General features: G+C 38.1%; 1 protein-coding gene across 9 annotated transcripts in view; it reads left to right on the top strand.

Annotated features, from left to right (window-relative positions):
- The window catches only part of LOC108288419 (aspartyl/asparaginyl beta-hydroxylase-like), a 72,701-nt gene that overhangs the window by 4,918 nt on the left and 42,846 nt on the right, over positions 1-24,937 (top strand). The window contains exon 1 of one of the 9 annotated variants that reach the window (XM_017507341.2): positions 23,287-23,474. The exons of the other annotated variants lie outside the window; for them this stretch is intronic. The gene's annotated coding sequence lies outside the window, so the exon portion shown is untranslated. Of the gene's footprint in view, positions 1-23,286; positions 23,475-24,937 lie in introns of those variants that run through there. 9 annotated transcript variants of the gene reach the window in all.

Genomic DNA, 24,937 nt, shown 5'->3' with positions numbered 1-24,937 from the left:
AAAAAAAAAAAAAAAAAGAATCACTAAAAATCTCTGTTGCCAGCCTCTTTACATCTAAAGAATTATCTACTTTCTTTTCAGAGTTTTAATATCCCTAATACTAATTTCATATGTCTTTGTGTTTCTCAGTTTCCATTAAAGTATGTCTAATAGGAGTGAGTGCAAAACTGGCAAATATAAAAGTATAGATGCCATCGGCCATTGCATGCTTTGACTTTTTTTTTTGATTATTGTTATTTATTTTTTATGTTTAGTAGCATCCCTGTTTAAATGGGTATTCTTGGGGCAGAGTTTATACTATGCTTTGAGGACTATTTGATACATTTCTCTCAGCTTCTGGAGGTGTAAGTTTTCATTTGCATATCAACCTTCAAGTTGCTGATTTGATTTTAATGGCTCAGAAATCTGTAACATTATTTTATCTTACCCAGGCTCAGATACATTTTAGTCTTTTGAGGCAATTCCAGTCACTGTTTTAGTATCGTAAAAATATGCAACTTAGTTTGTGGCTTGGATACTTCTGCATCACCTCTAAGTGGTATGACTTCATTCTGTACCAAGATACAAAAATGCTTTTCAAATAAACTTCTCTTTAGTAAAGCCTGTATGTACGTGCAACCTATCTGCAACCCACCTAAACCTCGGGGAAAAGCCTCAGCCATCTATTGGGAAATGTGGTGCAAGGGCTGCTTGCTTCATTATCTCCTGCCAGCATCTGCTCTGCACTGCACGTGTGGGTGTGATGAGTTTCTCTGGTTCCATCTCTGCAGCTCTGGCCATTTCTATTAGAGGACTAAGGATTCAGGATGTTCCTTTCTTCCCTGTTTACCACTGTGGGAGTATAGTATAGTTTAACTTATTTTTAATTATACTTTTTTCTGGTACTGCTGGAAACCAAGATGATAGTCATCATTATTTTTTAAATTTTAGTATTTTGTTCCCATGATGTGAGGGATGCTTCAGGCTTGTGTTCTGTATTTGATCTTTGTTTTTCAGGGATGTGTCTTGGTTAACTTTGGCTGACGTGGTTATCTTTTAATTGCAAACCACTGAATGTAATTTAGTTCCTATCAAATTGGCCACAGCTGAGGACAGGTTTGGTCTAGATAACCTATTACACTCGAAGGAAATGTTGAGCTCCCTTGGTGAATAAATCTTTTTAAAAAGAAAATCATCTTTTGAAGGATCTGGGCTATTTGGCCCCCTGTGAGATCCAGGTCGCTTGCCTAGTCATGTGACTATCATCATCTTCCATAGATACTGTGTGTGCTCCAGAGCTGAGAGTATTGGTGAATTGACTTGGTGCGGGATGGGGGCTGGGGGTGGTTGCTGTCGCTGTCTAGTTACAGTAGGGTTTCCAAGGGCAGCTACTATGTCTGTGCTTGGAGATATGCGAGCACTTCTCTCCTGCATATGTGCCCACACGTTGAACCCATGACTTATCCTGTACTTAAGCCAGCAAGGATCAGTTTTTAATGTGGGAGAATATCCTTTGATTTTTATTTCAAAACCAGCATTGTTGTAACTGCCTTTTCTCATATTTTACATAGGTTTGACAGCCATTTCTACCATTCCGTGGTGTGGAGTCTCTGTTATTTTATTGTTCTATCCTGTCTGCAACTTCTGTTTCTTATTTATTATCCTCTAATACACAGTTTTTCTCCATGTCCTTTATATGCTGCTTTCATTTCAATTGTCTTGGTATACTGGAAAGCCTCTTTTGGTCTTAGTTTCACTCGTAAATTTTATTTAGGAGAAGTTAATTTTTTTAGCTTACATGAGTCTCAAAATCTGTGTTGTAAATATTTGTTGAAAGAATATCTAGCATTTAACTTGACTTTTCCATTCTTTGAATCCAGTCAGTTTGTATAAGATGCTTTTGACCGAGTTTTTGTAAGTTGTTTCATTGATTTGCTTCTTGATAGATAGGTAGTTCTCTAACTTCTATAATAAAAATATTTCTATGTGTTGTGCTTTAAAATTGTTAAGTATTTGAAATAGTACATATTTAAGACCTATAAATAAGTATAAAGAGTAATGCAGTGAATACCCATGTACCCACCATATAGGTGAAGAAATGAAACTTTATCAGATTCTTAGATTTTCCTCTCCTGTGATATCCCTTTCTAACCATTGTTAAACATTTTATGATAGACATTATCATAAATATAGATATATATGCACAAAATAATATATAACAGGTTGCACATCACACGTTATGTAGCCACATGTGTAAACTCTATTGTTAAAACAATGTATTTGAAAACTGCTTAGGAAGTATATCTATATCCCTATGTGTAGAAACATACCTATTAGACTTACATATGTGTATGCTATATAGCATGTATTTTGTGAACAGGGCTTCTACTTGGCATACTGCTTTGACACTATTTGTTTGAAATTCCTCCAAACTCCAGTTCTTTATTTTCACATATGTAGTTCTACACCGTATGAGTGTGCCTTGCTTTTCATTTAGCCATCTTGCTATGGCAGGCCACTTTGTTTTTTCTTTCAAATAATGCTGCCCTGAACATGTATGTGCCTGTCGGTTCCCATACATACATGTCTCAGTGGTTTTCCAGGGCATAATCTGGTGTTGGAACAATGGGTCATAGAAAGTACACACGTTAGACATTGCTGAATATTGCCATTTTTTAACCCCAAAGTGGTTTTATCAACTTACACTTCTTCCCCCAATAAATAAGAACTGGTTCTGTGCTACCAACACATTATCAACACTTGATAAAGTTTAATATTTGCAAATTGAGTGGGTGTGAAGTAGTGCTTGGTGGTTTAAACTTGCATTTTTCTAATTACTCATGAAGTTACTGGTAAGAGTAGCCCTTATGTTTCCTCCTATGAATTGCCTGTTCATATATCTTGCCTATTTTTCTGTGTTTGTTTTGTATTTGTAGTATTGATATATAGAATTTTTTTTATGCCCTGAATCTTTTGATTATTTGTGATAAAGAACTTCTCCCAGTCTGTGATTGCTCACATTTTCATTTTTTATGGTATATGTTGTTGAACAGAATTTTAAGATTTTAGTATACTCTTAGAATTTTTCTAGTTTCTACTTTATGGTTCACATCTTCATACTTTTATGTAAGACATATAATGCAGATGTCACAAAATATTCCTGTATTTTTCTTTAAAAGATCTGAAATGTTGCTTTTTTTTTACATTTAGATCTCTGAATTTGTGGTATAGTTTTATTGTGTGTTTTGTTAGTAGAGATCTAATTTAGTATTTTTTAAAAAAGGGACAGTGAAAATGTCCTGTACCATTAATTGAATTGTCATCTTTCTACTCTAGTCTGTAGCATCACCTCTTGTATATAAAATATGTGGGGCTCTATTATGTTCCAGCTGTGTGGAGGCAACACCTAACTGAATTGCTCACTGTCGCTTTGTAGTGAGTCCACGTATCTGACAGGGCATGTTCTTCTACCTTGCCTTTTTTCCCTATTGTGTTTGCTGCTTTGGGACATTTCCTCATCCATTTCTCTAGATTTTGGAATCTGCTTATCAAATACATTCATGAGAAATATTTAAGAATTTCTACTGGCATTGTATTGAATCTGTAGAACAATTTGGGACAAATACATATGTTTATAATAATGAATTTTCCTGTACAAGCAGCTGGCCTGCCTGCCTCCCATCCTCTCCCCTCCCCTCCCCTCCCCTCCCCTCTCTTCTCCTTTTCTCTCTGCCCTGCCCCTCCCACTTTCTTTGCCTTCTGTCTTTTCTTTTCTTTCCTTTTTTTGAGACACAGGAAAGAAAAGAAAAGGGTGTTGCCCTTTCACCCAGGCTGAAGTGCTGTGGCAGCCTTGACCTCCCAGGCTCCAGTGATGATCCTCCAACCTCAGCCTCCCCAGTAGCTGGGACTACAGGTGTCCACCATCACATATGGCTAATTTTCATATTTCTTGTACAGTTGAGGTTTTGCCATGTTAGCCAGTTTGCTCTTAAACTCCTGGGCTCAAGTGATCTGCTCATCTTGGCCTCCCAAAATGCTGGGATTACAAGTCTGAGCCACTGTGCTTGGCTTATAATTTCTTATGTATTTAAGTCTGACAATTTTTACAATCTTATCCAAAAGTCATATACATATTTTATTCAATTCAAGTCTGGGTTCCCCCCCGCCCCTCCCATATATTATAATTATATATATATATATTATATATATAATATATATATATTATATATATTATATATAATATATATAATATATATATTATATATATAATATTATATATATAATATATATATATATATATATTTTTTTTTTTTGAGATGGAGTCTCACTCTGTTGCCAGGCCGGAGTACAGTGGAATGATCTTGGTTTACTGCAACCTTCGCCTCCCGGGTTCAGGTGATTATTCTCTTGCCTCAGCCTCCTGAGTAGCTGGGGCTATAGGACCTCACCACCATACCCAGCTAATTTTTTGTATTTTTAGTAGAGACGGGGTTTCACTATGTTGGTCAGGATGGTCTCGATCTCTTGACCTCATGATCCATCTGCTTCGGCCTTCCAAAGTGCTGGTTTTATAGGTGTGTGCCACCACACTTGGCCCATTTTTGTTCAGATTTTTAAATTAATGAAAATTTAGTGAAAAATTTTTTTAATGAAAATTTAAAAATATGTATCCAAGTTCAGAGTTCTGTAATGACTCCACCACATAGATGTTATAGCAGACAACATTTTGATAGATTTGCTTTGTCATAATTACCAGTCAATCTTATTCCTTCATGCCTTTCGAAGTAAGTTGCAGATACGTATTTCACTTTGCTAAATATTTACATGTGCCTGTTGCTGACTGGAGCTTAGCATTTGTTTGTTTTTTTCCTCTGAGGTATTTCACATAGTGAATTGCACAGATATTAGCGTCTGATCTGAGGAGTTTTTATATCCATTTCCACTTTTGTAAATCAACAGCCTCTTAGATTAGAGAATATGTTCATCACCCTGAAAAGTTCTCTCAAGCCCCTTTCTTGCCACCACTTCTGCCATCAGAGGCAGCCATTGTACTATATTTTTTTTATCATAGATTAGTGTTGTCTAATTTAGAACTTCCTTTTGCAAGTCCTTTTTTTTCTTTGTAAAGGCTCCTTTCACTCATATTTTCGAGTTCATTTATGTTGTACACACAGTCACTTGTTCCTTTTTATTGCCAAATAGTATTCTAGTGTCTGACCATAGCACATTTTTTTTAAACTTTTATTTTAGGTTGAGGGGTACATGTGCAGTTTTGCTATAGGGATAAATTACATGTCACAAGGGTTTGGCATAATTTTGTCACACAGGTAATAAGCATAGTACCTGCTAAGTAGTTTTTTCTATCTTCACCTTCCTCTCACCCTCTACCCTCAGTTAGATCCCAGTGTCTGTTGTTTCCTTCTTTGCGTTCATAGGTAGTCGATGTTTTGCTTATAATTATAAATATATATTATTAATAATTATTAATATATTAATAAGAACATGGTTCTCTGTACCTGTGTTAATTTGCTTAGGACAATGGCCTCCAGCTCCATCCATTTTGTATAGCACAGTTTGTTAACCCAGTCTTTTATTGGTGGATACTTGGGCTATTCCTAGTTTTGAGTTATTATGAATAAAATTCTATGAATATTATACAAGCCTTTTTTGACATATGTTTTTATTTCTCTTGGAGCAAGAGAGGGATTACTGGGCTATAGGGTAGGTGTATGTTTAGTTTTATTAAGAAACTGTTAAACTCTTTTGCAGAATAGTTGTACAATATATTTTATACTCCCACTGACAGTGTGTGGAATTGGTTGTTCTACATATGTACCAACATTTGGTGGTGTCAGTCTTTTTAATTTTAGCCATTCTGGTGGGTGTACCATGGCTTCTTACTGTAGTTTACATTTGCATTTTCCTGATGACTAATGATGTCAAGCACTACTTCTTGTGCTTATTGGCTACACCCATTATCTTTAGTGAAGTTTCTCTTTTCCCCATTTTTAATTTTGTTGCTTTTTTGTTACTGAGCTGTGATTCTTTATATATTCTGGGTAGAAGTTCTTTTCAGATATATAGAGCACACATTTCTCCTGGTCTATAACTTACCTGGTCATTTTTTTATTTATAATGTTTATATTTATCTTTTCTGTTTTTGATTTATGTGTTCTAAGAAACTGTACATTCTCAAGTCACAAAGCTATCCTCCTTTATTTTCTTCTAGAAGTTTTATAGTTTTAGTCTTTATGGCTGCCGATGAGCATTTTCATATTAACTTTGGATTAGATTTACATTTTTCTATGTGGAATTTCAGTTCTAGCACCATGTGTTGAAAAATCTTTGCTTTCATCATTGGATTGATTTTGGTGCTTTTGTCAAAAAGCAAATGACAGTGTAAGTTTAAGTCTGGTTCTGGGCCCTTCTGTTTTTTTGTTATCTATTTGTCCTTATGGCTTTATCACAGAATCTTGATTCCTCTAGCTTACAGTAAGTATTAAAACTAGGTGGTGTAAATCCTCCTACTTTGTTGTTCCTTTTAAAATAGTTCTAAATATTATAGGTACTTTGTATATCCATATACATTTTAGAATCAGCTTGTCAATTTCCACAGAAAAAAGCATGCTAGGGTTTATGACTAGAATTGCATTGACTTTGTAGACCAACTTTAAGAGCATTAATCACACTGATACTGCACATTCTAATTCATGATAGTAGTATATTTCTTCATTTGTTAGGTTTTTAGTTTCCTTCTGCCTTTTTTTTGGTAGATTTTGCTGTAGAGATCTTTTTACACTTTTTTTTTTTTTTTTTTATTGTTTTTTTTTTTTTTTTTTTTTTTTTTTTTTTTTTTTTTTTTTTTTTTTTTTTTTTTTTTTTTTTTGGCTAAACATTTTTCTGAATATTTTGTTCTTTTTAATGCTATTAGAAATGGTATTTTTAAAACTTCGTTTTCCCATTATTTGCTGCTAGTATGCAGACATAAAATGGATGTGTACCTTATATCGTGTATCTTTGCTAAATTCATTTATTCTAGTAGTTTTTTAAAAAATAGATTCTTTGCAATTTTCTTTGTAAATATCATGCTGCCCATTAACAGAGACAGTCTTCTTTTCTAGTCTTTTCTTGCCTTACTGCACTAATTAGGATTTCCAGTATCATGTTGGATGCCAGTGATAAGAGTAGACATTCTGGCTATGTTCCTGATTTTAGTGGCAAAGTATTTGGTATTTTACTATTAAGGAAGTAAAATATTAACTCGGTGTTTTGTAGATGCTTTTCATTGGATTGGGGGAATTTGTATTTCTAGGTTGAGAATTTTGTCAAATACTTCTTCTCACTCAAAGTCCCACTTGGTTGATTTGAATTATCCTTTTTATATATTGCTTTATTTGCTAATATTTTGTCAACAGTTTTGCATCTGTGTTTATGTTAGATGTGGATTTGTAATTTCCTTCATTTTTTCCTCTCCTCCTTTCCCCTCTTCCTGCTTCTCCTTCTCCCCTTACTTTTTTAGGTATTATGATTAGTACTGAATATTTTCTCTGTACCTACTAATATTATATATTTGGTTTCTCTCCTTCCATATTTTAGGTAGTAAATTATAACAATAGACATCCTAATTTAAAACCATCCTTACATTTCTGGAAAGAATCCAGCATGGTGGTTTTATATATTTTCAGTATTACTGGGTTAGTTAATAGATCCATGAGTAAAACTGACCCAACATTTTCTTTTTTGGTTTTGTTGTCCAGGTTATATTCTGGCTGCATAAATGAATTTTCAAGGATTTCTTCTTTTTCTGTTCTTTGGCATAGTTTGTATAGAAGTCGTTATTTGGTAAAACTCATCTTAACCTTTTTGTCATTTCACCTCCCACACTGGGTGAGGTGTGGGTAGGCATGAGGGGAAACTAGTTTGCTTTTTAAATGTGTACAGGACTATTTAAAATTTCTTTCTTCTTGAGTCAGGTTGGCTATGTTATATTTTCTGTTGTTAGGTACATTTTAGTAAGTTATATTTTCTAAAACATTTTCTGTCTTTGAAGTTTCAAACTTACTGGCAAAAAGTTGTATATGGTTTTAGCTGTGCTGCTTGTGAAAAGAATGTAGCTATTGTATGTCTATTATTAACTGATAATAAAATTCCATTAAAAATCATTCAATACTAAGTTTCTGTAAATTTTAGCTGTTTTAGACACTAAGAATGTTTTACTGAGTTCATAAAGTAAAAATTCTTTCTCTATAAAATACATGGGATATTTTAATATCTGTGAGAAGGTAATCCATTTGATACTGGCAATTTTGTTTAATTGACTTGATATGATGCTAATTTTCCTCCTTAAATGGTAATAACTAGCAATAGGTACATTGGTTTGTTAAAAATTGAACTTTCTTCATGACCAAAGTATAATTTATTTTCTTGAGCCTTAAGATTTCTTTGACTGGTGGTTTCCAGCTAATCAATCTGTGTAGTTGTAACCAGTAAATATACCTGGAGGCCTAGGAAGCCTGGCATGGATCCAAACATAGCCCAATGTTTCAATCACATATTTGCTTTGTAACATTATAGAAGTAGAATATTTTAAAAATTAAATTGATGTATGTGAAGGTAAAAAGCTCTTAAGCCCCTTGTATCTATTTTATTGTTTTTTTTTTTTTTTTTCTAAAAGTAGTGTACCATTTGTGTTAACAAGTATCCAAGCTAATTTTTAGAATTGTCTTGTCATCATTGAGACATTTAAGATGACTGAGTAGGATAGAGTAACATTGAGTAAAAGCTCAGTTCACTGGCTTAAGTACTTAGTGATTTGGAGTAAGCTTGAAATAAACTACGAATGTTCAAGGCCTTCCTGCTCAGCTGGTACTTCAGCAATGCCTTGCCTTAGTGTGCTTTTAGTTTATGCTTACTCATATTTTCAATACCAGCTATTTCACATCTTCAGCAACTTCAGCCAGTATCTTACTATTTATCCTTCAGTTGTGGCTGACAGTGCCCTCCCATTCGCATAGAAACCAGAGGACATTAAGAGCTCCCTAATTTGTTGCATGGTGTGTAGAGATTGGCCTTTGAGTTGTGTGACGTTGGGGACCTACTGAGGTGAGGCTGGTTACCCCTGCCCCAGTGGGTAGACAGGATCTGAAGCCAGTGCAGTTGAGAGTCTTAGAGATTGCTGCAATTTGGATGTGAAAGTATCCTTTTTGGGATATATCTTATCGTAGTTTGGTAAAGCCTCTTTTCTTTCTTTAGACTAAAGAGGAGACCCAGAAGGTGATGACTAAGTAGAGATGAGCCAGCAGCACAGTTAGAACTTATTAATCTTGGCAGACGCAGCTATTAGGGAATTTTGGGCTGGATCCCCCCCCACCTAAGGGAAAGGCAAAGACTCAGGCAGAAATGCTGGGCCTCTCTGAGGAACCCCCAGTGAGCTGGGACACCATTTTCTCATGTATCTTAAGCCATTACTTCTGAGAATTCTCCTTCTTCATTCCTTCCTACAGTATGGACCTCTTGCTTTGGTCTTTCTCATGTAAAGAAAACCCACAAAACCTCCTTTTACTGTGACTACTCTACTCTACCGAGCTAAATATTACAACTGAGTAGTGTGGGTTTCTTTCCTTCTCTTCTTCCCTTCAGCTGTCTCTGTCTGAAGTCAGCAGATACTACCTTAGTAGTAAATCCACTAGACTCTTCTTGTTTCTTTCCTTTACTCCTTAAAGGATACTCTTCCCAGGATTTTTGCTTCATTATCTTCTAATCCCATGCTACATGCTCTTCATAACTTTAACTACAATCTATTGATGACTCCCAATTCTATAGCACTAGTGAGCTACAGACTGAATAACAGTAATGATAGAGAAAAAAAACATAGCTATCACTGAGTGCTAACTGTACGTCACACATGGTTTATTTCTTTCTGTTTTAGCATTTTATTCTGACAGTAATTATCTAAATTCTTAATTATTTTATTTTGGGTAGATGAAGAACTGGTAGGTTAATTTGTCAAAGATCATGGACCTAGTAGAAATTGAAGCTGGAGTTTAGGTCCCAATTCTGGCTCTAAGGCTACTTTAGTTGAATATTTTAGATCCTCATTAGTTGTTACTTAAAATCCTCAACTGGTTCTATTTCATTCTCTGTCACAGTCATCTTTATAAAGTGGAAATTAGATTCTGTCCACTTCCTTATTTGAAAACCTCAAGTAGTTTCCCCAAAGTACTCAAGAAGTAGTTCAAATGCCTAAGTGTAGAGGAGACTCTTCATGATCCTCCCTTACACTCTCCAGCTGTTCTCTGCCTCCTCCTCTTTATGTTAATACTCCAGACATATGAAGTCACTCTGTAGCCTTAGTATCTGGGCATCACTATTTCTTCTAGGACAGCTCACCACCTTGCGTTTCCCTGTCTGGTTCCCCTCATCATTTTTTCCCTATTCTCCCTTCTCCTCCCATAGACTGAGTTTGGTAACCTCTCTTCTCCTCCCTAACCCTGTACCATTGTGTCATATGAGTCCTTCAACAGATGAAAATGAGAGCAAATCATGGTGTGAGACAACGAAGCAGCATCAGACTGAACGAGAACCAAGTACCAGCTCTGCCACTTACCAATTTTTGTCCTTGAGTAATTCATCAAACCTAAGCTCCTTTATATTTTTCTCCATCTTTAAAATGAAGATGCTGCTACTTACATTATAGTTATGAGGATTCACTATAAAATGACTATTAAATACAATTATTGAATATGGTCATGGTAATATTATCATGAACAAAACAAATACTTTGTTTTGTACTGTAAAGGTATGTTTTCTTTCATTCCTGCTTGTCAGGGGACCATCTGTGTTACTCATAGATCTCAGACTCAAATTCACATAAATAAGTAGGAAATTTATTTCGTTTAGAAAGAAAACTAAACATATGGCTGGTTCCAGTTGTGGTATCATCTGTGGCTCAAAATGTCTTCAAGGACTCACATTCCTCCAGCTTCTCACTCTTCTTCTCGGCATAGGTGTCATCCTAAGGCTGGTTCCCGTGTGGGTTCTAGATGGTAGCCAGTAGCAACTGGGATTGCATACTTCCTGTTCACATTCAGCAGAAGAAAAGGGGCCTCTTTTTCTCTTTTGCTGAGAGCAGACTCCTTGCTGCTTCTTGGTCTGTATGATCCAGGCTGTTGAGGGATTAGCATGATGGTTTGAACCAGTGGTTGGCACTGCTGGACATATGGTGTCTGTTGCAACTACTCAAAGGTTGACATTGTTGGCCGATCTTTGTTGCAGCTACTAAACTTGGCAGTTGTAGAATGAAAGCAACCATAGACAAGCAGGTGAGTATGACCATTTTCCAACAAAACTGTATTTAAGGGCACTGAAATTTGATTTTCATAGAATTTTCTCACGTTGTGAAATTTTCTTCTTTGATTTCTTTTCAACTGTTTTTAAAAAGTGAAACCATTCTTAGCTCCTGGTCCATACCAAAAACAGGACACATGCTATAGATTGCTTCCCTGGTTTAGAGGAATTGCTGGGTCTGGGAGAGTTACTGCTAATGTTTGATATACGTGAGCAATATATATGTGTGTGTGTGTTATGTGTGTGTATATATATATATATATATATATATATATTTAATGCTGAAGTGACATTCTGGACATAGTACTCAGTATTTAATAGTTTATGAGTATTGATTATCATAGCAGGTACTCAGTCTACAAAACAATACTTAATAAATCTTGGAATTGACAAATACAAATAAAGTCATATTTCCCTCTACTAGACCAAAAGGACACTGGGGTAGGAGAAGCTGCTTTTTGTGTCTACTATACTGCCTTGAATGTATAAGTACTCAAAAATTATGTTTGGCGTGGGTAGTTTTTTTAGGCTTATATTATGGACAAGGGCACAAATTAAAATATCTTGTTGTTTGCAAGAGTTGGAACTAAAGAAACAGCAAAGTGATAAGAATGTGTATACTTCATTGTAGTGGAAAACTGTTTCAGTGGGTCAGGTTCATTAAGTAACAGGTCCCGATTAGGCACCATGCTAGTAGTTTTCACAAGGCAAGTTTTTGTAGTTCTAACAACAGGAAGCTGTTGTGAAGCCATGAGAGCCATTTCCAATGCTTTTTCATCCCTAGTTCATTGTCATTGGGAGGAAGGTTGGGCAGAAGCAGGCATTTTATGTATTCTGCACTTTTATGAAATTAGAAAATGCTGCTTACCTTGCAATATTTCAGCCTTCCTCTCGTTTTATTTTTAAACATGACTCAAGGATAGACTTAAAATTATTTGTGTGAATGCTGAAGTATGGAGTAATTTGCTAAATTTTTCTTCCCTCCTTTTTTTTGGTTTTGGCTTTTAAAATTCTTTTGTAAGAATTTGGACAGTTTTCTCCTTGACATAAGGTTAAAGTTTTTCAATTTTGATTAAAAAATATAAACAGTGAGTTGTATAACACTAATGTTTGTTCAAAAAAAAAAGTTTGGAACTGATTATACTTTAGAATGCTGTATCTTTAAAATTTCAAGATTATGATTCTCCCCAAATGACCATTTGCATGTGTATTATCCCATGTACCCTTTATTTGGATTTAATACTTACCAACGGGAGTTTTAATTGCCTTCTAATTTTTCTCCTCCACTGGACTATAAGCTAAATGCCCTCTCTTGTTCATTGCTGTAGCACAAGACAGGCATTTAAAGAGTATTTATTGAGTGGTTGAATATTTGAGTGCTTGGAGAAAACCATGGAAGCCATTTAAAATTTATCATGCTGAGATTTTTGTGTCTTAAAATCCACATTAGCCCGCAGGGCTGAAAGAAGCTTGTTTTGCTGATCTGAATTTTACGTTGGCCAGAAATGTTCTATTTAGAGCAATATTTCTATCTAGAATGTTATTAACACTATTTAATCATTCTATGGGAGAGCCACTCATGGCCTGGTCAGGACAGCACCTGAGCAATATACCTTGCTTCTGCTTGAATGTAGCTTGCCTGTGACTTGCGTGTAACTTGAAGACCAACCTTTGTAGCTCATCTGATCTTTTTGGGGCCCTACTCCTGTCAACCTCAAGCCTCAGACTAGGTTATTCCAGAATACAGGAGACCAGCATTTGAAACAGCGTATGATGCCTTTCAGCACAAATAGTGGGCTACTCGATTTTATTCTGTTACTCAGTTATTCTGAGCAACATCAGCCCGGGAAAAGTGGGGGTGTTTTTGATGAAGTTGGAGCTGAAAGAGGGGCACGAAGGACGGTTAGAGCCGAGTCATTGAGAGTGTGGTGAAGGGGGCAGCTCTGAGCATGGTGGTGACACTGGCCATCACTTTGGTTTTGCATTGGGGCATGGGTGGGAGGAGAGGCACAGACAGGCAGCCAAGTCAGGGATGAAGCTGACAGTGCCAGCTGCACCTGCCCTGGCTATTTCTACACTCAGAGTGACCTTTCTTTTGCTGTTCTATGGTTTTATTTTTAAAATACTCTATGTAGGTTAGATTTGCTTTTTCATAGATACAGGACAAAAATAATTTATGTTTATATTTTAGATTTTTGTGGGGATAAGGTGTAAAACCGCCCGGTGAGATTAATGATCTCTACTCAGTAGGCAGGGATCCCAGTAGTAACATCTCATGCTGGCCTCTGGAAACTCACAGTAGTGTTGAATTGTTGAATGATACAAATGAATGTTTCATGGCAATCCTAGGCAAATTATAGAATAAAAATTATTCTTAAGTGCTCAAAAAGAAAACCTTGAACACGTGGGAGACATTACAGGTTTACCATGGAGATTGCTTTAAAAAAAAAAAAGCATTTGTGTAGACTTTGAGGACTGATTGGTCAGAATACAATCTTGTAATTTTTCCTATCTTCATGGAGGTATTTAACACCATCTCTGAAAATCTCCCTGTGCCTAAGATGGTAAACATTGGCCAGGTACAGTTTGAACCAGCTGACTGCAGAACTGTATCCAAAGAACGGTTATTTAATGGATTGATGCTAACCTCAAGAGAAGCCTTTCCAATTACTGTAATGCTTCTTAGATACTGTTTGGCCAAAGCACTGAGGGAAATCTAGTACCCAGAAGTAAAAATTCTATCAAGGGGATGGCTGACACTGAAAGTGGACTTGAAAGGATTAACTCTGTTTTTGCAAAGCAAATTCACTATCGAGAATAAGCTGAAAGAAGTTAGAAGTTAGAAGTAGTAGGTATTTATTTCTAGGTTTTTTTTTTTTTTTTTTTTTTTAGATGGAGTCTCGCTGTGTCGCCAGGCTGGAGTGCAGTGGTGCAATCTTGGCTCACTGCAACCTCCGCCTCCGGGTTCAAGCAATTCTCCTGCCTCAGCCTCTCAAGTAGCTGAGACTACAGGCATCTGCCAACACGCCCGGCTAATTTTTGCATTTTTAGTGGAGACAGGGATTCACCATGTTGGCCAGGATGGCCTCGATCTCTTGTGATCCACCCGCCTTGGCCTCCCAAAGTGCTGGATTACAGGTGTGAGCCAGCACACCTGGCCCTTATTTCTAGTTTTTTAAAAGGCGTAGTTTGTTGTTGTTATTACATGCCTGCAGTCTCAGAGGGGGTTGTCTACTTGATGTGACTGACCAGAAAAACTCCTTGAGTAGTTAGTGTTATTACCAGAGCGAGGGGTGCACCTCCCACCCTGTGATGCTCAGACTGCATCTGGAACGTGGCTTGAGTGGTAGGGTTGTGGGTTAGGAAGGACAGTGATGGAGGTTGACAGAGGACCCTCCTCCCCACAGGCCCTTGCATAAGGGTATGTTAGCCTACTGTGAGAAGGAGTGAAAACACTCTCCATGGCTGGCCTGGAGGGAGCCCTCCTCGGGGGCATCACTATCTCCAAGTGTCTCAAGCAGCATGCCCGACCTTCTTGGCATCAGGGACCGGCTTTGTGGAAAACAATTTTTCTACAGGTGGTGGGGGGAATGGTGAAAGGGCAGATGGTTTTGGGATAAAACTGTTCCAACTCAGGTCATCAGCCATTAGATTCTCATAAGGAGCATGCAACCTAAATATCCCTCACCTGCGCAGTTCACTGTAGGGTTTGTGATCCTATGAGAATCCAGTGCCCCCACTGAGCTGACAGGAGGCGGAGCTCAGACTGCAGTGCTTGCTTGCTGCTCACCTCCTGCTCTGCAGCCCGTTCCTCACTGATTGGGAATCATTCCATGGCCTAGGGCTTGGGGACCTCTGGTCTAAAGGTTTCCACGTGGCTGAGGAGCTAGATCTGTGCTCCCATTTGAATTTGACGTGCAACTTGGGAATCCAGTTGAGAATGTCCAGGGGGCAGTTAGAGATGTTATCTTGAGCAGCCCAAGGTCAGAGATAACCAGGTTTACGCATGTTTGTCTTTCCATGATGTCAGGCTTTTATTGATGCTATTTCAATCACAAAAGCCACGAGCTATGTGGGATTCCCAAAGAGGCAATTCTCTTTAGTATTTCCATTTCACTCGGTAGTCAGAGCCACAGGCACAGAAGGTCATGCCACTCCACAAGACAGTCAGGATTGCAAACCATACCTAATAGTAAACTTAGTTAGTATGTAACTGTTCCAGATTAAGCATTCCACAGCAAAGTAACATTTAACATCAAAAGAAAGGGAATAAGAAAGAGTTAACAAACCATTCTAGGGAGAGCAACCTGGACAGAAAAATAGCCCAGTCTGGGTCAGGTGGTTTGCATGTCTTGAAAGGAAGAGTGTCTGCTGTAGACAGAACCTGCGGTGTCAGAGGCCCAGTTCTTGTCACAGGCAACAGTAAGATGGTGTCTGTTAAGACAGCTGCTTTGAACTGTTGAAGTTGTGCTATTTTTATGGCTGCAGAGTCCTCTGGTGAGGACTGATTGTGGGAGAGTATGCTTCGTTATATCCTTATCTTGTTGGATACAGTCTTCATTGGTTAGACAAAACATCTGGTCGTGGTTGGCAAGATGCATTTTAAAATGTAAGATGGAGTGTTTTTCCAAGATAGAGCTACTTATATCAAGAGTGCCTGACACAGATGTGTAAGCAGAACATGTGCGTACGAGACATCAAGTGGAGTAAATGTTCCCTTTGGTTTTTTATTGTTTGAGGCTGCATGGTGTAATTTCAGGCCTGGTTTAAGAGACTGAGCCTTGACTTCTCTTATCTTTTTTAAAACCCAGTTTGTTTATTTATTTTTATGTATTTCTTCAACTGTTTGTTTTGAAACTTTTAAATCTATGTAACAGCCAAACGATTAGTTCATGAGTCTCCTCTGTTATTCACGGCATTTGCCTCTCTCCTCTCGTGTTTTTGGTTTTCCTGCTTTCTTCTCTATGGAAGTAAGCTACAGTCACCCAGGCAGCTTACTTCACTCCTCCGTGTTTCTCCTCAGAACAAATACATTGCCACAGAACCGCAAGAGCATTCTCAAACCCAAGAAGTTTGACACTGATGCCATATTGTCATTGAACTGCAATCCATATTCAGGTTTCTCTACTTATGTCCAGAACCATCCCTAAAACTTGAAGCTTGGGTTTTTTTTGTTGTTGTTGTTGTTTTCTTTTTCACTTATCCAGAATTCATTCATGAGTGAACCTGGGAAGCTTTTAACATTTCAGATTCCTAGTCCTTAACTCTGGAGATTCTGATTTTTTAGGCCTGGAAATGTATTTTTTCCCCCAACTGTTTAATTTGAAAAAATCAATTTTTAAGACAGTTACAAAGTACAATGAGTACATCTGTTCATCATTTAAACTTACCACCTGTTAACATTTTGATGTGTTTGCATTCTCTGTGTCTCTAGACACATTTATACACCTTTTTTTTTTTTGCTGGTGAACTATTTCTAAGTTAAATCAAGATCCTTTACTGTAAGTTCTTCAGTTTGTTTTCTCTTATAACACCGATATGCTCCTCTGTAACACTATTGCCTAGTATAAAGTCCATATACAAATTTTTCTAATTTTTTCTAATAATATTCTTTAACCTGGCCCCTATACATTCTTGAATTATTTTTATCTTTCAGAGATTTTTTAAAAGTTTTTATTATAAAATGTATTTTTCTTTCATGAAGTCTCACAAGTAAACTATGTGCCTTCTGCTACAATGCCGCTATTTAAAAAACTTTCTTAGGATTTTATAAGGTTGATAGAGTAAAACTCACAGTTAAGAGAAACTTTTTTTTTTTTCTCATTGCAACTGTCTGGTGATTTAAAGAGTCGAGCTTTTGTTAAATATAATGATGAATTTTTAGATTGGAAGAGACATGGGATAATATACTTATTCATTATTTTCCATTTTACTGAGGCCCATGAAACAAGGAGCTTACCTAAAAACATGTGCTAATTACTAGCCCACAGAATTTTTTACATAGATTCTAGCGTAGAAGAATGTTAGATGAGGAAGTTGTTTTTATTTCTGAAGGAGAGAGGAACAAAGAAAATTACACACACACACGCAAAGAAAGCAAATCTAGCAAAATGTTAGAAATTGGTCAGCTCGGGTGTAAAGGTACACAAGGGCTTCATTATACTAATCTTTCTGTTATATATATGTTTAAAAGTTTCAAAATAAAGCATCAGGGAAGTATGAAAATAAAACACACAAAAACGCAAAATTAAGTATAGATTAAGCATAAAGTATAAAAACAAAAAAATAGTTGTTGAAAGAAGTATTCATAAAATAGTTGAATTTTAGTGACAACTTAGAACTTTTTTGTGCCTAGTCATCGCTGATGAAAATGCTTCTAAAAATTATCAAAATTTCCTTGTTTTTACTCTCTGATATTCACCACTAATAGACATTTAGTTGGCAGATGAGCCTGTTTTTGAAACCTTCCTTTACTCTGGCACAATGTTTGAGCTAGTAACAAGATGTTTTATCAATGATTGAATGTCATAGATTCAGTGATTGTATAGAGTAAGTCCTGAAATACATGTCGTGTTTCAGAGTGTGAAACTATACATATGTTTGTGTGTGTGTGCATGTGTGTATATATACACCCCTGAAGCATCATCAAAATGAAAACTTTTACCCATCAGTAGATGCTATTAAGAAAATAAGCAGGAAAGCCACAGACTGGGAGACAATTTGGTAACGCATACATCTGTTACAGGATAGGTGTCCAGGAAATACAAAGAACATCTATAATTCAGCTTTTAAAAATAGGCAAATGTGCAAAAAAATTTGAATTAATAGTTCGCAAAAGAAATAAATGGCCAAGAAGCACAGGAAAAATGCTTGATATTATTGGTTCTCAAGGGATTACAAGTTAAAACCACATGGAGATACCTATGCACCCTCACCAGAATGGCTGAAATTAAAAAGGCAGACAATAGCAAATGTGGGTAAACCAAGTTCTATGTTGAGCAATAGAACTCGAATTCTTGGTGCGTATGTAAAATGTTGAACAACTTTGGGGAAAGATCTGGGAGTTTTGTTTAATACTAAATGTACATATGCCCTGTGGCCCAGCAATTCCACTTTTACATATTTACCTAAGAGAAATGTAGGCATATGTTCATAGTTGTCTTGTACAAGTATATGTCTAGCTGCTTTATTCATAATAGGTCAAAATGGGAAATGCCTCGGCTTCTACCAGTAGGAGATTGGATATACTCTCCTATTCTCTGTATATCACATACATATCCATTTTTATGTACTCATATGTCCATGTAATGGAATACTACCCAGTCATAAAAAGGAATGAGCTGCTACTACAGATAACACACAAGACTCTTAGGCACATATGAGGGAAAGGAGCCTTGCAAACATAAGCTTGTGATGCTTTGTCTATGAAATTCCAAGAACAGGCAAACTACAGTGAGAAAAAAAGCAAAACAGTGGGGCCACCTCTGAGGCTGGGGATGGGTGAAATGGAAATGGCCGTGAGGGAATTTAAGAAGTAAGTAATATTAATGTTCTAGATCTTGATAGGGATTTGGGTTACATGTTGTATAAATTTGTTGAATCTCAGGGAATGTATACTTAAAATTTATGCATTTCATGTTGTGTAAATTTCACATTGAATAACTATAAGGAAATGTGTAACTGTAGTTTGTGATACTCATGTTGAAGTGTTTAGGAGATGTGTGTTGATGTCTTCAGTTTACTTTGCAATGCATTATACAAATAAGGTGATGATAGATGTAGAGGGATGAATAGGTGTGCTACAAACAGTATAATACCACGTTGATGCTGTAGTAGAATCTAAGTGATATGAATCCTTTTAGCTTTGTTTTTGGAAATGTTCGTAATAAAACATTGGGGAAATTCTTATGTTGTTTGTTTGCTTCCTGTGAAATAGCCATTTGTATGGGTCAGAAACTGACAATTTCCTGTGGTTGAGCCTAACAGATGGAAGCACATTTTGTAGCCATTTTATTAAGCCATCTTTATCTGACTGGATACTAACAAGAAATAGCTTCATTTTTCTCCAATCACTGTGCACAGTTGGGATAGATTAATCTATTTGTTCTTGGTAGCAGGGGCTCTTGACAATCTCTGGGATAGACCTTAATATCTCAGTCACTCTTTTTACAAGTCTGCCTGGATTAGAGCTGATCTAATTTTCAGTGCAGATGTTCTCGTCTCCCCTTTGCAGCAGAGCAGGAGGCGAAGGAGCAAGTGTGCTCTCCTGTGGTCTGCCTTTGGGGCTGTGCTGGGGAGGAAGAACGGGTGTGGTCCCTCTCAGTCTTCTCTCTAAGTTGATTAGATTGACTGGCATGGTTATCTGCAAGTGTCAGGTGCGCAAACACTCCCTATGTGAGTTCTTTGAAAGGCCTGGGGAGGACCCTCCCTGTGACACATGACTTGATTCACCCCCGATCCCCTGGGCCTCCACTCCTGGCAGAATACCTCATCTCCTCTTGTTCTTGGGGAGCCCCTTGTGTGGCAGTCAGCCCTTTTGAGTGAGGTGCTGGCAAAACAATACAAACCCTATTACTTCCCTGCTGCCCACTTGGATTTGTGGGAAGCTGACATTTTGCCTGGAGCTTGGGCTGCCTTGTAGCCTTCACCTTTCTCTGTAGCTGTCATTCTCCAGTTCTCGCTGTTCAGCTAGGCACAGGGTGGACCATGGAGTCCATTGCTTGTGTGGACATCCACTGTGGAATGAGAAATCAGTCTTCCTGCAGGTGCCTTTGGTCTCTGCAAGGCGTTCACCTGCAGTATCCCTCTCTCATTTGTCTTATGGCGAAGGATTTTTGGAATTTATAAATAAATATTTGTACCTTACCAAGTTGATTGAAATATGAGATTCATTATTCTACAAAGTGTGGTTATTTAGTTTTTGGCAAAGTTTTGACATTTTTTCTGGTACATATGTAAGAAAAGTCAGACTTTATGCTGTTAGGGTGAAGGACACTTTTAATATGTCATCTGTTTATTCAGTTGATCATGGTTTTCACAAGGAGTTAGGCAAACTGTACAGTCTGAAGGAATAGTTCTCACAAGACTGCCCTCACTTCAGGCACCATCTATAATTTTGAGGTCCCCAGGGTCCTCCAGAGATCACAACTGATATGGCATGTCCCAAAACCCACTTGGTTAGGTTGTCCAGTGGCCACAGCCCCCAGGTGAAGACGCTGCTATCAGGTAGAACATTCCTGGGATCTAGAGACCTCATCGAAGTAGCCAGCAGCAAAGACCAGACTTCTCTTTGGGTGAAGTTAATTGTTTATGTGGTTTTTAGTTGCAGCCATAGTTGGTTTTTATTACTGTTACTCACTTTCATTATTAATTTATTTAGTAAGAGGTTGTTGGCTATCTGTGGTATTTTGAAATATATATTTGGTCTTCCTCCTGTTTCCTGACATATAGCTCCTAAAACCGTTGTGGTCTCCCAGCATCTTAAGAGTGTCTTTGCTAATGATTGATTGGTGGCTGACAGCCCCTAGATAGCTTCAGGACGGGGGCTGGTCACAAGAGAGACTAAGGCATGGTTAGAAGATTGGGACTTTGAGCCCCCCAGCCTCTGGGAAGGAGAGAGGGGCTCAAAGTTGACTTGATCACCAGTGACCATTGATGTAATCAATCATTCCTATCTAATGAAGCTTCCATAAAGACCTAAAAAGATGGTTCCTGGAGCTTCCAGAAAGCTGACAAAGGTTACTAGAGGGGGCAGTGTGTCCAAAGAGGGCATGGCATGTGTTAAGTTTAGCCTAAAGCTACCTCCTTGCCTATTTCAAGTTGAGTCTAAAGGCCTTTCCATATCTAGTGAATTGTAACCTAACTAAATGAATAAACAGACTATAACCTACTCTTGTATCAGTCACAGAATTTTGGCATATCACAGGTGGATATCTGTTCAAACTATATTCAAATAAGGCAAACAATGAGCTGTTGCCAATCCAGCTGTTTCTGTGCCTTTCATTTTCTGTCCATAAGTATTATCTGACCATGTGGCAGCCCTGGAGTCTCTGAACTGCTTCTGGGGCCTGCCCAATTCAACAATTGTTCTTTGCTCAGTTAAACTGTAAATTTAATTTGTCAGCCAGGGGTGGTGGCTCAAACCTGTAATCCCAGCACTTTGGAAAGTGAAGGTGGGAGGACTGCTTGAAGTCAGGAGTTTAAGACCAGCCTGGGCAACAGAGCAAGACTCTGTCTTTACAAAACATTTTTAAAAAAAAATTCGCAGCACAGGTGGTGCATGCCTGTGGTCCCAGCTACTCAGGAGGCTGAGGTGCGAGGGTTGCGTTAGTCTAGGAGTTCAAGGCTACAGTGAACTGTGATTGCACTCCTGCACTCCAGCCTGGGAAACAGAGTGAGACTCTGCCTTAAATAAAAAATAATAATAATAATTTTAATTTGGCTAAAGCTTTTCTTTTAACACATGGGAACTGGGCATTTCTTCCCACATACCTTGCCCTATGCATCTCTTCCATCTGGCTGTTCATCTACATCCTTTGTAATATCCTTTATAATCAACTAGTAAATGTGTTTCTCTGAGTTCTGTGAACCCCTTTAGCACATTAATCAAACTGGAGGAGGGGATGTTGGGAACCCTGATTTATAGCCAGTTGGTTTGAAGTATAGGTGACAACCTACTACTTGTGACTGGCTTCGGAAGTAGAGATAGTCTTGTGAGACTGAGCCCTCAACCTGTGGGATCTGACACTATCTCCAAGTAGGTAGTGTCAGAATTGAATTGAATTAGAGGACAGCTAGCTGGTGTCTGCTGCAGAATTGATTGCTTACTTGCTGGTGAGGAGGAATCCCCACATGTTTTAGTGAGCAGGGGTTGCAGGAATATTCTGTGTTGATTGTGGGGTGAGAATAGAGGAGGAGAAAATACAGAGTTTTTCCAATATCTTTATACTGTCCCTAAGATGTATTATAATCATAATTGTATTAACTATTTTTTTGACCTATGATTTTCTACTAACTGTAAGTCAACTATAAGATTTGTGTTTTATAATTTACAGGATTCTTCTGTATATGCTGCGCTAAAGCATTTTTGGAATCCCTCTCTTCCCTCCCGATTTGTATCTGTAGGGCACTTTATTTTAAATGCTAGATTCTTTTGCTCTGGAAATTGGGAACTGGTAGGGAAGGGATTCATGGATCATTTGCTGTCTAAATGGGTTAAAGTCAAAGAGCCTTCATGGGCACAGCTGTAAAGCAGTGGTATTTGTCCATATTGGCAGTGTGTCCTTGTTTCATTGCCCCGAAATTAAGACTTAAAGCAGGACTAAGCTTTTCTTGTTATTGGTTTTAGTTTTGAAAAAAAATAACTTTTTTGTTCATTGTAATAACTTTTCTTTCACCACCTCAGAGTTTCTCAATGGACATAGGTCATCTTCCTTCACAGCTTTTGCTTCTCTCAGGCCAGTGAGAGACTGTCTCATTTTGAACGCCATGCTAATAATTGTCACCCACCCATGTGGAGATTGACCAGCTCAGAGGAGTGTTTTTTTTTTCTCTGAGACTCTTCTCTATTGAGTGCTCTGTAGGGAGAAATAATTAAATTTACAGAACTGACTCATGAGGCCTGGCTTGAGGAACTAGCCTCTGAGGTTGGGTGCTATTTATACTGTGTTTTTATCTTCAATGGTGTTTGGCTTCATCACAAATTCATGTGATGGGTGTGGGTGGACCCGTATTCTGATTCACATTCTCCTCTGCAGTAAATCAGTATTAGCACAGAGGTGTGGGCTAGGGCAGTAGTTCCCCAGCTGGGTATTCTAAAGGATAATAAAGGTTCCAAAAATACCTGGAGGCTGATACAAACGGCTGTTGCTGATATTTCACTTTCGTTTACTAATATTGATGAAAATGCAAGCAACTTTCTCAATATTGTTTTCCTGAGTCCTAAACCTCATGGCCCCCCTTGTCATTCTTCCAGCCATGGTGCCTGTCTGCACAGGGCCAGTCAAGAGAGCAGCATCTGGTGTTTGCCAGGATAGGTGGAAGAAGCTGCAGAGCCTGTCCTGCCTGGCCCCACTCATGTGCAGCCCGTGTGGCAGTCATCCAAGATCAATCAGGGAGGAATTCACCTGACACAGAGCTGTGAAAACTTGGTAAAGGGACCAATTCGAGTCTGAAATCAGAGTCTAGAAATCAATGGGCTGCTTTCTTAATTTCTCTCTCTTAGCTATCTGTAGGTCTTTTCCTCTAGCGAATTAATTTTAGGATCATTACATTCACGGAGATGAGGAAAACTGAAGTGACTTGAAACCAAACAACTAAGCAATAAGTTGCTCTCTTATTTCTGAAGTGTTAGCAGAAGAAGTTTGAGTACTCTTATCAAGGATTTGAGAAGGAATATATCCACTCATTTCACGAGTGATTATTTTATTGAGTTTCTACTGGGTAGATCCAAGGGATGTGTACAGTAATGAACGTGGCAGATTCAGTTCCTTGCTGCATGAAACTTATATTCTAGAGGTGGAAAGAGGTTAAGAAATCCGTTGTATAGTTGTCTAATCAGCAGTGTAATAACACAGTAAAGAAATGCACACTGCTGTGAGAGTGAGGGAAGCTAGGAAGGCTTCCTTGAGGAGGTGGTTTGTAAATAGAGTGAGCAGACAATAGCTGGGGTGCGGGGATTATATGTGGTGGTGCAGCCTTGATGTAATTATGGGAAGAGGGAACAGTCTGGGCTGAGAGCCCGAGAGGGAAAGATCATGGTAAGGTGTTTTGTGTGGGAGTCTAGGCAGCTAGGGGAGTGACACAACACTGAGGCTGAAGCCACGGGCTGGAGCCCTATAACATAGAGTCTTGTAGGCCACAGGGAAGATGTTGTATTTTATCTCAAAAGTAGTATTGGGACATTAACAGATTTTTAACAGGGAAGTGATATAATCAGATTTTAAAAATATTTTATCACACCTGTAATCCCAGCACTTTGGGAGGCCAAGGTGGGTGGATCACCTGAGGTCAGGAGTTCAAGACCAGCCTGACCAACATGGTGAAACCTTGTCTCTACTAAAATTACAAAAATTAGTTGGGTGTAGTGGCAGGTGCCTGTAATCCCAGCTACTTGGGAGGCTGAGGCAGGAGAATCGCTTGAACTCGAAAGGCGGAGGTTGCAGTAAGCTGAGATCATGCCATTGCACCCTAGCCCGGGTGACAGAGTGAGACTCCGTCTCAAAAAAAAAAAGACCATATTTTGGCTGCTTTATGGAGTAGAAAAGTGTATGTTGTTATTGAAGTCACCTAGGAGATGATGATAACTTGGATTTTGATGATTATAGTTGAAAGAACATTGAGACTTGAGACAGAGTTTCCCACTTTTTAATGCCGTGGCACACACAAATGCTTTTAAAAACTACGCTGTGGTAAATGGACAAGGATGACCTAGGTGCTGAGGAGAATCCATATCTTGGCCTCGTTGTAAGCCGTTTACAACAGTCAGATGAGAAACTCTAATTTTGAGAGGTGAGTGTTTGGGTCAAGAGTCAAGGATGCATCCTGGGGTTTTTGTCTAAGCAACTGGCTTCACAGAAGTGCTTCTGAGCTTTAGGACACTGAACAGGATTGG

The sequence above is a fragment of the Cebus imitator genome, unplaced genomic scaffold, assembly GCF_001604975.1.
Source record: "Cebus imitator isolate Cc_AM_T3 unplaced genomic scaffold, Cebus_imitator-1.0 Scaffold373, whole genome shotgun sequence".
In the NCBI taxonomy this organism is placed as follows: Eukaryota; Metazoa; Chordata; class Mammalia; order Primates; family Cebidae; genus Cebus; species Cebus imitator.
The sequence above is the reverse complement of the archived record's forward strand: the minus strand, read 5'-3'. Positions and strand labels throughout refer to the sequence as shown.